Source organism: Mustelus asterias, chromosome 9 (genome assembly GCF_964213995.1).
Source record: "Mustelus asterias chromosome 9, sMusAst1.hap1.1, whole genome shotgun sequence".
NCBI classification, from domain to species: domain Eukaryota; kingdom Metazoa; phylum Chordata; class Chondrichthyes; order Carcharhiniformes; family Triakidae; genus Mustelus; species Mustelus asterias.
In genome coordinates, this window is record NC_135809.1 from 122,708,311 (window position 1) to 122,723,146 (window position 14,836).

Here is a 14,836-nt window from a genome sequence, read left to right on the forward strand (position 1 = left end):
CCCCTTGTGTTTTCTCTCTGCTGCTCATATGCACTTGCTTTGTAAGGACGCAACATTTTTCATTTAATTGCAGCAGGTGCAGTGATCCTGTCTGGGCTTTTAACGGGACTGAAAGGTCAATATTAAAACTCCTCAGTGTCCTTGTAACATTTCCTTTAACTACCTTGAGAACACAACCCAGACTCAAGGCCTGGAATTTTCCAGCTCCCCCATAAACCCCCCCCCCACCCCACCATGGCATGTTTTCCTGTGGCAGAGGTGACTCGCCGTTGGCTGCTGGTGGGATCTACCGATCTCATCAAAGTCAATGGCAATTTACATTGCTCGCCTGTCCGTTGTCGTAGCGGTAGAGTCATCTTCGGAAGGACTGGGAGATCCCAGTGGCAAGGAAATCCCGATGAATCACAGCTTGGTATGGCTCCTGCACTGACCAAGACCGCACAAAACTACAAAGGGGGCGTGAACAAAGCCCAGTCCACCACTCAAACCAGCTTCCCATCCATTGACTCTGTCTACACTTCCCGCTGCATTGGCAAAGCAGCCAGCATAATCAGGGAGCCCACGCACCCCGGACATCCTCTCTTCCACCTTCCTCCGTCGGGAAAAGATACAAAAGTCTGAGATCACGGGGATTTTGACCCCTTTCCATGTGTGGGTTTGGCAGAGTGTGGGAAAAATCGGGAAAGCATGAATCGCTTCAGCGCGACCGCGATTTCCGATTTTCATTGGCCTTTGTTGATGGTGTAATCAGGTTTACACCGTCATGGGCGAGAACCTGATTTTAATATATCTGAATAAATTTGAATGTAATTAACTAACTCCCTCGTCAAATGATCTCCCCCCTCTGAATATTCACCAAAGCGATGTCACATCTGGACAGGTATTTTCAAACTTAAAGCTGTTGAAGGATCCCTCCAGGAGGGCAAAGGTAAGTATAGCCCCAAGGGGAGAGGGGCATGGCTGGTCACTGACCTGGCACTGTCCTCTGGCAGAGGTTGGCACCCATGATGTGGAGATGTCGGCGTTGGACTGGGGTAAACACAGTAAGAGTTTTTACAACACCAGGTTAAAGTCCAACAGGTTTATTTGGTAGCAAATGCCATTAGCTTTTGGAGCGCTGCTCCTTCATCAGATGGAGTGAATATCTGCTCTCAAACAGGGCATACAGAGACACAAAATCAAGTTACAAAATACTGATTAGAATGCGAATCCCTACAACCAACCAGGTCTTAAAGATACAGACAATGTGAGTGAAGGGAGCATTAAGCACAGGTTAAAGAGATGTGTATTGTCTCCAGACAGGACAGCCAGTGAGATTCTGCAAGTCCAGGAGGCAAACTGTGGGGGTTACTGATAGTATGACATAAACCCAAGATCCCGGTTTAGGCCGTCCTCATGTGTGCAGAACTTGGCTATCAGTTTCTGCTCAGCGACTCTGCGCTGTCGTGTGTCGTGAAGGCCGCCTTAGAGAACGCTTACCCAAAGATCAGAGGCTGAATGCCCGTGACCGCTGAAGTGCTCCCCCACAGGAAGAGAACAGCCTTGCCTGGTGATTGTCGAGCAGTGTTCATTCATCCGTTGTCGTAGCGTCTGCATGCTTTCCCCAATGTACCATGCCTCGTGACATCCTTTCCTGCAGAGTATCAGGTAGACAACGTTGGCCGAGTTGCAAGAGTAGGTACCGTGTACCTGGTAGATAGTGTTCTCACGTGAGATGATGGCATCCGTGTCGATGATCCGGCACGTCTTGCAGAGGTTGCTGTAGCGGGGTTGTGTGGTGTCATCGTCACTGTTATCCTGAAGGCTGGGTAGTTTGCTGCGGACAATGGTCTGTTTGAGGTTGTGCGGTTGTTTGAAGGCAAGAAGTGGGGTTGTGGGAATGGCCTTGGCGAGATGTTCGTCTTCATCAATGACATGTTGAAGGCTCCAGAGGAGATGCCGTAGCTTCTCCGCTCCGGGGAAGCACTGGACGACGAAGGGTACTCTGTCCACCGTGTCCCGTGTTTGTCTTCTGAGGAGATCGGTGCGGTTTTTTGCTGTGACGCGTCAGAACTGTGGATTGATGAGTTGAACGCCATATCCTGTTCTTCTGAGGGCATCTTTCAGTGTCTGGAGGTGTCTGTTGCGATCCTCTTCATCCGAGCAGATCCTGTGTATACGGAGGGCTTGTCCGTAGGGGATGGCTTCTTTAACGTGTTTAGGGTGGAAGCTAGAGAAGTGGAGCATCGTGAGGTTATCCAGGGGCTTGTGGTACAGTGAGGTGCTGAGGTGACCGTCCTTAATGGAGATGCGTGTGTCCAAGAATGCAACCGATTCCGGAGAGTAGTCCATGGTGAGTCTAATGGTGGGATGGAACTTGTTGATGTCATCATATAGTTGTTTCAGTGATTGTTCACCATGAGTCCAAAGGAAGAAAATGTCATCGATGTATCCAGTTTATAGTGTTGAAGGTCCTGTGCGGTGAAGAAGTCTTGTTCGAACCTGTGCATGAAGATGTTGGCATATTGAGGTGCGAATTTGGTCCCCATGGCTGTTCCGTGTGTCTGGATGAAGAACTGGTTGTTGAAGGTGAAGATGATGAAGGTGAAGGATGAAGCAGATGAGTTGTAAAATTGCAACTGGAAACTGGCAGTTGTCGGTGTTGAGTACTGAGGCCGTTGCAGCAATGCCATCATCGTGGGGACATCATTGGCACTGCCAGTGCTGGGGTCAATGCCAGGTGCATTGCCAGGGCGGGCACTAATGGGAGCACCACGGGGCGAAGGGGGGGGGGCATTTATATGTGTTGGAGGGGGGAATGTATTTTTTGTTCTGGGTTTTAACTTTAGTTTGTTTACAGATGTCCACTTTATTTCTTTAAGTCGGGGGGAAGCTTGTTCGTTCAGTTTTAATGTGGTTTTTTTTGTTCAGATTGGGGCGTACTTTCAATATGGTGCCCCGATCTCTGTGCAACCAACTTTACCCGCCAGAGTGGCGGCACAATCCATGCACCCTCTTTTTTTTAACTGTCATAGCGCGAATATTCCGGGAGGAAACAGGCCAGTGGGGCTGGAGAGGTACACACTGGATTTCTCGCCAGAACTGACACTTTAACAAATTCTGGTAAGGTTCCCCCAATGTGTTAGATCAAGGGCTGGATAGCGGTAACTTGAATGCTCAAGTCACATTGAACAGAGCTAATACACCTGCTAACAAATTGCTAAGAGTGGGTATGCGGGTGATGTATATAGTAAGAAGTCTCACAACACCAGGTTAAAGTCCAACAGGTTTATTTGGTAGCAAATACCATAAGCTTTCGGAGCGCTGCTTCTTCGTCAGATGGAGTGGAAATTCCATCTGACGAAGGAGCAGCGCACCGAAAGCTTATGGTATTTGCTACCACATAAACCTGTTGGACTTTAACCTGGTGTGGTGAGACGTCTTACTGTGTTCACCCCAGTCCAACGCCGGCATCTCCACATCATGGCTACTGGTGATGTATATCCCAGAGGGACCTAATGAATGTAGGGATACAGCATGACTCATGATGGAAAAACTCCTGGCAAATTAATGGTCGGAATGCTGGCCAAGGAGTGACATCCACGGACTTGGAAAATGGGATGAAAGAGTGGGAAGTAAGAAAGCACAGTGCGCATGATAGTGAGTCCAGCTGTGACTCTGGTATCAGAGATTGGTCACACACTAAAGAAAGAATTTCCAGCAAAGCGAGAGAGAAAGCTCAGTCACAGTTCTGACAGATGTTTCAGTGGAAGCAGAGGTCCCACCTCGAATAGATTAGACAATAAAATAAAGAAAACAGAACAGGACTAAAAACAGAACTAAAAAAGAGGAAGTCCTCATGACAGGGTTGTTGTCGTGGGAGACTTTAATTTCCCTCACATAGACTGGAAATCGCTTAGGGCTGGGGGCATGGACGGGGAAGAATTTATAAAATGCGGGGCAGGAAGGTTCTTTGGAACAATATATTGACAGTCCAACTAGAGAGGGGGCTATACTGGACCTAGTCCTGGGGAATGAGCCCGGTCAGGTCATCAAAGTTTCAGTGGGGGAACATGTGGCAAATAGTGACCACAATTCTGTAAACATTAGGATAGTAATGGCAAAAGATGAGTGTTGTCTTATGGGTAAGGTGCTGAATTGGGGGAAGGCTAACTACAGCCAGATTAGGCAGGATTTGGTGGCTGTTGAATGGGAGAGGCTGTTCGAGGGTAAATCCACATCTGGCATGTGGGAGTCTTTTAAGGAGCAGTTGATAGGACTGCAGGACAGGCATGTGCCTGGAAAGAGGAAGGATTGGAAAGGACATATATGCCCGTGGATATGTGGTCAAAAGAGTTTAAAAGATCTTTTAAGATTATGGTTCCAGCTGTGGGAGAAACCGCTCTAACATCTGTATCACTCAGTCACTCCTCAAATCCCTTGGCAATTGGCCGCAGTTTACCCTAAAAGTCCCATCTGCAATGACCTTTTCAGCACAGATCCACTTAACACAGCAAAGTCATTTGACTTTTAATTTGTGCCTCAGAATGAGCTGCAAACTCTCTCCAGCTATTCGACTGGCACAGTGGTTAGCACTGCTGCCTCACAGCACCAGGGACCTGGGTTCGATTCCCGGCTTGGGTCACTGTTTGTGTGGAGTTTGCACATTCTCCCCGCATCTGCGTGGGTTTCTTCCGGGTGCTCCGGTTTCGTCCCACAGTCTAAAGATGTGCTGGTTAGATGCATTGGCCATGCTAAGTTTTCCCTCAGTGTACCAGAACAGATGCCAGAGTGTGGTGACGAGGTGATTTTTGCAGTAACTTCATTGCAGTGTTAATGTAAGCCTACGTCTGACACTAATAAATAAATAATAAATTTTTAAAAAAATAACTCTCTTTGCTTTGCCTCTTTTATTGATTTATCTCCAAGTTTATTGATGGAGAATAAATAAATTTTATTTCACTCTAGGAATAGCTCAGTGCTATTGAGGGGGATGGGAAGAGGGCAGATGCCAAGAAAAATGACGGTGAGGGCATGCACTTCGAATGTGCTCCCTCAAGAGATAGCCACTGCGGAGCTGTCTGAGACTTCGACAAGGCAAATCCCAATGTCTACGGAGCCTTGGTGAATTAGAACCATAGAACCATAGAAAATTACAGCTAAGAAACAGGCCTTTTGGCCCTTCTTGTCTGTGCCAAACCATTTTTTGCCTAGTCTCACTGACCTGCACTTGGACCATATCCCTCCACACCCCTCTCATCCATGAACCCGTCCAAGTTTTTCTTAAATGTTAAAAGTGACCCCGCATTTACCACTTTATCCGGCAGTTCATTCCACACTCCCACCACTCTCTGCGTGAAGAAGCCCCCCCGAATATTCCCTTTAAACTTTTCTCCTTTCACCCTTAACCCATGCCCTCTGGTTTCTTTCTCCCCTAGCCTCAGCTGAAAAAGCCTGCTTGCATTCACTCTATCTATACCCATCAAAATCTTATACTGCTCTATCAAATCTCCCCTCAATCTTCTACGCTCCAGGGAATAAAGTCCCAACCTATTCAATATCTCTCTGTAACTCAGCTTCTCAAGTCACGGCAACATCCTTGTGAACCTTTTCTGCACTGGATTTTGTAGGTGGTGCACACTGTTGTCACTGTGAGTCGGTGGTGGTGGGTTTGAACGTTTGCGGATAGGGTGTCAATCCAGCAAGCTGTTTTGTCCTGGATGGTGTCGAGCTTCTTGAGTGTTGTTGGGGCTGCACCCATCCAGGTAAGTGGAGAGTATTCCATCATACTCCTGACTTGTGCCTTGTAGATGGTGGGCAGGCTTTGGGGAGTCAGAAGGTGAGTTACTCACTGCAGGAATCTGAACCTCTGACCTGCTTTTGTCACCACAGTATTTCTGTCGTCAGCCCAGTTCAGTTTCTGGTCTATAATAACTCCAGGATGTTGATAGTAGGGGCTTCAGTGATGGTAATGCCATTGAATGTCAAGAGGCAAAGGTTAGATCCTCTCTTGTTGCAGATAGTCATTGCCTGGCATTTGTGTGGCATGAATGTTACTTGTCAGCTCATGCCTCGATATTGTCCAGGCCTTGCTGCATTTGTACATGAACTGCTTCAATATCTGAGGAGTCACGAATGGTGCTGGAAATTGTGCAGTCACCAACAAACATCCTCACCTCTAGTACTACAATCAAACTCCCTAAAGAAGAGAATGGCCTGAATTTCATGCTCCTGCAAAGTGGGTTTTTGGGATGGGTGGGTGGGGGAGTATAAAATTTCAGGGAGGGAATTCCCTCTGGGTCCCGGTGGTCTGACCTTGTAGTGATTTTATGCAGGGGTGGGCAAGGTCTCAGATGGGGAACCTACTCTTTCCCCAGTTGAGGCCCTAATGTCCACTTAAAGGCCATTTTCTGCCCAGCCTCAATTTTTAAACTGGCTTGAGGATTGAGGCTCCATGGGGGAAGGCTGGAAATAATCTGAGGTAGATCTCTTGCGAGAAGGGGGAGGGGGCCCCTCCAACAGAAGCGCCCTTTTAACTGGGTAAACTTCCTGCTAAAGGCCCAGTGACGTCCGGACCTCATTCCTCCCCTGGCCCCTACCCCAGGACCCTGATTGTCCTCCCTTGCAAACCCTCAGGCCTTCCCTACTTTCCTCGCACTAGAGCCCCTGACACTTATTTTTTCCTCCGCTTCCCAGACTGAGTCATCTGCCTCCTGGCACAGTTCTCTTTTGGTCCACTGTAGCGCTGTTGCAGCAGGGGCCCGAGAGCTGATTGGGTCTCTAAGGCTGAACTTCCTCCCGAGTGAAGAAGGCGGGGGGGGGGGGGGGGGGGGGGGTGGGGAGATTCCCGCCCAATGCCAGACAATGCTCACTGGGGCGTAAGTTGGCAGCAGGGCAGCTAGGGTCAGCGGGCATGTGTTCCCCGCCATCTTTTTGGATGGTGAGAGGCAAGCCCACCACTATCTGAAAAATTCAAGCCAACGTCTAAAGGACATTTTGAGATGTTAAGAAAATTAAACCTGGAGAAATGCATCTTCAAACTTCCATCCTCAGGTGACCCACTGAACATAAAGTTATTCATTTTTAGTGATGTTTCACGTGCTAATCTTCCTGATGAGTTTACAGTAGAGCTACTTTCATAATATTTTGATTTGACTTCTTCATCATGTGACATCAATGTATTGGGATAGAGTGAAAAGTATTGTTGCTTGCAAGCTATACAGACAAAGCATACCATACATAGAGTACATAAGGGAGAAGGAAAGGAGAGAGTGCAGAATATAGTGTTACAGTCATAGCTAGGGTGTGGAGAAAGATCAGCTCAATATAAGGTAGGTCCATTCCAAAGTCTGACAGCAGCAGGGAAGAAGCTGTTCTTGAGTCTGTTGGTACGTGATCTCAGACTTTTATATCTTTTTCCCAAAGGAAGAGGGTGGAAGAGAGAATGTCTGAGCTGGCTGGCTGCTTTTCCTAGGCAACAGGAAGTGTAGACAGAGTCAATGGATGGGAAGCTGATTTTCATGATGGACTGGGCTATATTCACAACCCTTTGTAGTTTCTTGTAGTCTTGGTCAGAGCAGGAGCCATACCAAGCTGTGATAAAAGCAGAAAGGATATTTTCTATGGTGTATCTGTAAAGGTTGGTGAGAATCGTAGCAGACATGACAAATATCCTTAGCTTCCTGAGAAAGTAGAGGGGTTGGTGGGTTTTCTTAACTGTAGCATCAGCATGGAGGGACCAGGACAGGTTGTTGGTAATCTGGACATCTAGAAACTTGAAACTCTCAACCATTTCCACTTCATCACTATTGAGGTTTCAGATGAGTTTCAGCTTGGGGAAACTAAAACAATAATTTGTTGAATGTCCTTTGGCTGCTAAAGCACTGGCGCTGGTGGAGGCAGTGGATGTGGATTCTGATTTGTCAGAAAACCTCACCACACTGAAGATAGCGTACCCACTGAATGTTATGTTGATAATTGCCCTTTGTGAGATAATGCACACGCTATGAAAAATGTGAGTGAGGAAAGTTTATGGATTGACCTTGCTGGCTTGGAACAAGTGCTGGAGAGAAAGAAAATGTCTAAAAATTAAATGGGTGGTTGCAAGTCATCAACTGTTGGATTGTTTCACAAAAAGAAATGAGTGTGCAAAGAAATTCTTAACACTCCGAGGGGAGGGATGTCTCACAGTGTAATGCTTTGTACATAATATGGAGGTTTTTGATTTAGTTTGTTTTCAATTTTTGGTTGTAAACATAATCATTTGAATTCTCATTTAAAAAGGAGGAAATCTGTTAATTGTGTTAACAGGGAGGCGATGGCCTAGTGGTATTATCGCTAGATTATTAATCCAGAAACTCAGCTAATGTTCTGGGAACCCGGGTTCGAATCCCGCCACGGCAGATGGTGGAATTTGAATTCAAGTATCTGGAATTAAGAATCTACTGATGACCATGAAACCATTGTGGATTGTCAGAAACAATCTGGTTTACTAATGTCCTTTAGGGAAGGAAATCTGCCACCCTTACCTAGTCTGTGGCCCCAGAGCAACAGCAATGTGGTTGACTGTCAACTGCCCTCTAAGAGCAATTAGGGATGGGCAATAAATGCCCGGCCAGCCAGCGACGCCCATGTCTCACGAATGAATTAAAAAAATTGGATGTAAATGTGGGAATTTACTGGGTGTTCACAGTTTGGTGGCATGGTGGCACAGTGCTTAGCACTGCTGCCTCACAGTGCCAGGGACCCAGGTTCAATTCCAGCCTCGGGTCACTGTCTGTGTGGAGTTTGCACATTCTCCCCATGACAGCGTGGGTTTCCTCCGAGTGCTCCGGTTTCCTCCCACAGTTCAAAGATGTGTTGGTCAGGTGGATTGGCCATGCCAAATTGACCCTTGTGTCAGGGGGATTAGCAGGGTAAATATGTGAGGTTACGGGAATAGGGCCTAGATAGGATTACCCTCACTCCCTTCCAGTACACATGCTTCAGAAAGAGGTTTGGTTAAACATCTCATCTGGATGATAGCCTGAATGAATGGGCCGCAGTGCAAAAATTGGTAGGTGTGTTTTAGTTCGGCCAGTTAAGATGATAAAGTCATGAAACAGGAACTCAACTTGCCCCCCTCCAACTCACCCACCTACAGTTTTAACAGAGTTCAGGTAAGGTGCAGGTGACCAGTCCACTCTCAGGTAGGTCAATCAATGAAATCTTTTAAGGAGGTAGCATGATTGCAGGATTATTGCCTTTAGCCTGTGAGCTGCTCAGGAAACCCAGCAGGTAAAAGGAGACAAGAATCATAGGATTGTTACAGACAACTAGGGGACTATTCAGCTCATCACATCGAATCATAGAATCCATACAGTGCGGAAGGAGGCCATTCAGCCCATTGAGTCTACACCGACCATAATCCCACCCAGGCCCTATCCCCATAACCCCATGCATTTACCCTAGCTAGTCCCCTTGACACTAAGGGGCAATTTAGCATGGCCAATCCACCTAACCCGCTCATCTTTGGACTGTGGGAGGAAACCGGAGCACCCGGAGGAAACCCATGCAGACACGGGGAGAATGTGCAAACTCCACACAGACAGTCACCCAAGCTGGGATTTGAACCTGGGTCCCTGGCACTGTGAGGCAGCAGTGCTAACCACTGTGTCACCGTGCTACCCAACCCTCTGAAATAGCCACTTGGGTAATCCTACTCCTTAGCCTTTCCCTGGAGCCTTGCAAATTCTCTCTCTTCAGGGTGATTATCCAATTCTCTTTTGAAAAGTCATGATTGAACCTGCTTCCACCACATTCCCAGACAGTACATTTCCAATCCTAAACACTCACTGCATAAAAAAGATTTTCCTCATGTTGCCATTGGTTCCTTTGCCACCCACTTTCTCTGGTTCTCGATGCTGCTGCCAATGGGCAGGATTCCATCCGGTCTGTTCAGATCCCTCATAATTTTGAGCACGTCATTCAAATTTCCTCTCAGATTTCATAATGAGAACAACCACAGCTTCTCCAATCTACCCGGGTAACCGAGTCCTGTATCTCTGGAACCATTCTTGCAAATCTTTTTTCTGTAACTTCTTTAAAGCCACCACATCCTTCCTAAAGTGTGGTATCCACAATTGAACACAATATTCAAGTAAAGGCCAAAGTAGCGTTAGGTAGATATTCGTGACTTCCACCTTGCATTTGTACTCTATTTATAAAAGCCAGGGGCCTATCTATCTTATAAACCAATTTCTCAAATCGCCCCGCTACCTTCAATGACTTGTACATACTAAGCCCCAGACTTCTCTTCCTACCTCCATTTAGAATTGCATTCCTTATTTTATATTGCCCCTCCACATTCTTTGCACCAACTTCACATTTCTCTGCATTATATTTCATTGTCCATTTAACCAGCCTCAGTCCCCTTGAAGCATATCAATATCCTCCTCACAGTTCACGATACTTTTATTAGCTTGGGCTGACAAATGGCAAGTAACGATCACGCCACACGAGTGCCAGGTGATGACCATCTACAAGTGAGAATCTAACCATCGCCCCTTGATACCATCACAGAAGCCCCCACTATTAACATCCTGGGGTTACCATTGATCAGAAACTGAACTGGACTAGCCATATAAATACTGTGGCCATGAGAGGAGGCTCACAACACCAGGTTAAAGTTCAACAGGTTTATTTGGTAGCACAAGCCACAAGCTTTCGGAGCGCTGCTCCTTCATCAGGAGAGTGGGAGTTCTGTTCACAAACAGGGCATATAAAGACACAAACTCAATTTACAAAATAATGGTTGGAATGCAAGTCTTTACAGGTAATCAAGTCTTAAAGGTACAGACAATATGAAATCTTGGGTTCATGTCATACTATCTGTAACCCCCACGACTTGCCTGGGCTTGCAAAATCTCACTAACTGTCCTGGCTGGAGACAATACACATCTCTTTAACTAGTGCTTAACCCTCTCTCCACTCACATTGTCTGAACCTTTAAGACTTGATTACCTGTAAAGACTCGCATTCCAACCATTATTTTGTAAATTGAGTTTGTGTCTTTATATGCCCTGTTTGTGAACAGAACTCCCACTCACCTGATGAAGGAGCAGCGCTTTGAAAGCTTGTGGCTTGTGCTACCAAATAAACCTGTTGGACTTTAACCTGGTGTTGTGAGACTTCTTACTGTGCTTACCCCAGTCCAACGCCGTCATCTCCACATTATGAGAGGGGGGTCAGAGGCTTGGAAGCTTGTGGCAAGTAACTAATTTCCTGACTCCGCAAAGCCTGTCCACCATCTACAAGACACAAGTCAGGAGTGTGAGGGAATAATTTCCACTTGCTTGGATGAGTGCAGCTCCAACAACACTCAAGAAGCTCGACACCGTCCAAGACAAAGCAATCTGCTTGATTGCTACCCCATCCACAAACCTTCAATCCCCCGATGAACAGTGGCAGCTGAGTGTATCATCTACAGGGTATATTGCTGGAACTTACCAAGGCTCCTGAGCCAGCACTTTCCTAGCCCATGACTCTTACCATCTAGATGAACAAAGGAGCAGATGCAGGGGAATGCCTCCACCTGCAAATTCCCCTCCAAGTCACTCACCATCCTGACTTGGAAATAAATCGCTGTTCTCTCACTCACTGCCACCAGGTCAAAATCCTGGAATTTCCTCGATGACAGCACTGTTGGTGTGCCAACACCACACGGACTGCAGCGATTCAACAAGACTACTCACCACCATCATCTCAAGGGGAGTTAGGGATGGGCAATAAGTGCTCGCCGAGCCAGTGATGCCCACAATGAATGCAAAATATATAGATCTAGAAAAGCAGTGGTCTAGTACTGACCCCTGGGGAATCAACTGTATACCTTCCTTCAGTCTGAAAAACAACCATTCATCGCCACTCTGTTCCCTGTCACTGAGCCAACTGCATATCCATGCTGTTACTATCTTTTTTTATTCCATGAGCTCCAAACTTACTGTCAAACCTATTGTGTGGTATTTTATCAAATGCCTTTTGAAAGTCCACATGGCCCATGTTAATAACATCACTCTCATCAACCCTATCAAAAAGCTCAATCAAATCATTTAAACATTATTTTCCTGGAATAAATCTGTGCTGTCTTTCCTTAATTAATCCATTCTTGTTCAAGCTAACTTTGTCCCAAATTATTGTTCCTGAAAGATTTGTCGTCACTGTGTTTCAACTGACTGGCCCGTAGATTCTGGATTTTACTTTACACCCTTTTTGAACTAAGGTATAACATTTGCAAATATCCAGAGGAGTGTCCGGTGCATAAATTAAATGTCTTTGCAGCGCTGCTTGTGGGCTTAGAGGAGCAAGAGTATTTCCAGTAGACCCAACGAACTTACCTGTAAACTCTCCTTCCATGTTCATGATCTCTCCCACAACACCGATAGTCCCTACCCCACCGTGGAGCAACACTTTCCCCCATGACCTCATTCTACCCACCTTCACCCCATCTCCCTTCCATGATCTCACACTCCTCTGTGAACTCTGACCCCTGTGATCTCTTCCGCCCAACCAGAAGATCACTCTTGACCCTCACAATCTTCCTTATTTTCCCCCTTGATCATTACTGAACCTCTCCAATATTGTTCTACCCACGCGCTGCCCCACCCCAACTCCCCACATAAAATCTACCCTAGCAACCAAACCATTAAACTTAACTGATTCTGGAACGCAGCCATTTCTGAAGCCTTCGTCAGGTGTCAGGCAGCCAGCTTAGCTTCCAGGCAAGGAGTCTGTTAAGACACACACACAAAACCAGATTTTCCAGAGAATCATAGATTCCCTGCAGTGCAGAAAGAGGCCATTCAGCCCATTGAATCTACACTGACAACAATCCAACCCAGGTCCTATGCTCATAACCCCTGCCAATCCCCAGACACAAAGGGAGAATTTAGCATGCCCAGTCAACCTGACCAGCACATCTTTCAGATTGTGGGAGGAAACCGGAGCACCCCAAGGAAACCCACACAGACACGGGGTGAATGTGCAGACTCAGCACAGACAGTCACCCAAGGTCGGAATTGAACCTGGTCTCTGGCACTGTGAGGCTAACAACTAACACTGCCCTTTTGACCAAGGCTCTTCCTACTCAGCCCCAAATCCCACCTCAGTCAATATCATGGACAGCACCTCCAACAGTGCAGCAACCCCTCAGTACGGTAGCAGCACTTCAGGCCAGATTTCAAGCTCAGGTCCCCAAAACGAGATCAGAAGTCAGGAGGAGATGTGGGTACCGTTACTGAGCCACAACCGACACCATATAAATGTCCGAGTCACCAGCAGGAAAGGTAGCGCAACAATTTCCCACGCAAGTGGTTCCCACGCACCACTTTCCCCGCATGCTCGCCATTCCCCAGGCAAAAGGGTGGATAGATAAATTCCACCCAGACCTATCACAATGATCATCTGTAAATAGACACCACGAAGTATGCCTGAGCAGCAAGGTAACTGGCACGCGGATTTTCCCCTTCTCCCTTGGGAGGGGGCAGAGTACATAACCTCTGCAATGTTCTCTGATAACCCAGCCAAGCCATGTAGCTTGCCGTTGGGTGTGTGGGAAGAGAAAGAGAAGTTTTGACTAGTTTTTTTGGTGAGTTTTATTTAGCCCGTGGGAGGACAAGGAAATACTTTGCCAAGGTGACTGGAGACCTCAATAATTCATCATGATGTGGTGGAAAATATCTCTTTTTTTTTGTCAATAGACTGGGCGTACCAGAAAAACGGCTTTATCCAAAATCACACTGCCAACAACCAATAAAGCTTTCACCACAGTAACACCCCCTCACTCTCGGCAGCTCAGCATTATGCAAAAGAAATGTGGGCGTCGCCGCAAGTTAAAAAATCATTTAGCATGGAAAAGCAAAAGACAATTTTGATTCATTTTGACATTAACCAGTATTCCCAAATGATAAAATGCACTTACCCTCTGCACCGTCTCTGATTCCTTGCCAACCCATTACTGGGTTGCAAATTTGCAACAAACACAGCAGTGGTGAGGTCACTGAATCACTAATTCAGAGGCCTGGACTAGTGATCACGGGTGGCACGGTGGCACAGTGGTTAGCACTGCTGCCTCACAGTGCCAGGGACCCGGGTTCAATCCCAGCCTTGGGAATGTGCGGAATCTGCACGTTCTCCCCGTGTCTGCGTGGGTTTCCTCCGGGTGCTCCGCTTTCCTCCCACAGTCCAAAGATTTGCGGGTTAGGTTGATTGGCCATGCTAAATTGACTCTAATGTCAGGGGATTAGCAGGGTAAATATGTAGGGGTCTGGAAATGGGGCATTGGTGGGATTGTGCTCGGTGCAGACTCGATGGGCCGAATGACCTCCTTCTGCACTGTGGGGATTCTATCTCACCAGAGCAGTTAGGGAGGTTAAATTCAATCAGTTAAATTGATCTGGAAAAAAAGAAATGCTTGAATCTCTCGTGGTGACCATGAAATTACCAATGTGTTGTTCACTAATGTCCTTCAAAGAGGAAAATTAGCCTTCCTTGTCCAGTCTGGCCTACATGTGGCTCAAGACCCAAACCTATGCTACCCATAGCAATCCATAACTGCCATCTGAAATGGCCCATCAACTCATTCAAGAGGACCAGAACCACCATCTCAAAGGTAATTAAGGATGGACAATAAATTCTGGCCTTGTCTGCAATGCAAGTGAATGAATAAAAAGGAAAAATGCAAACTCTAGGTCAAAGAAAGGCAAAGCAAAATGTCCCAAGCAGCACGATTTCACAAGTCAGTGATAAGTGAATATGAGTCCATCTCCATGTGGCACTGTTACTGTAAGAAGAATGGAACGAGAAGGAATGTTTGATGCAAGCG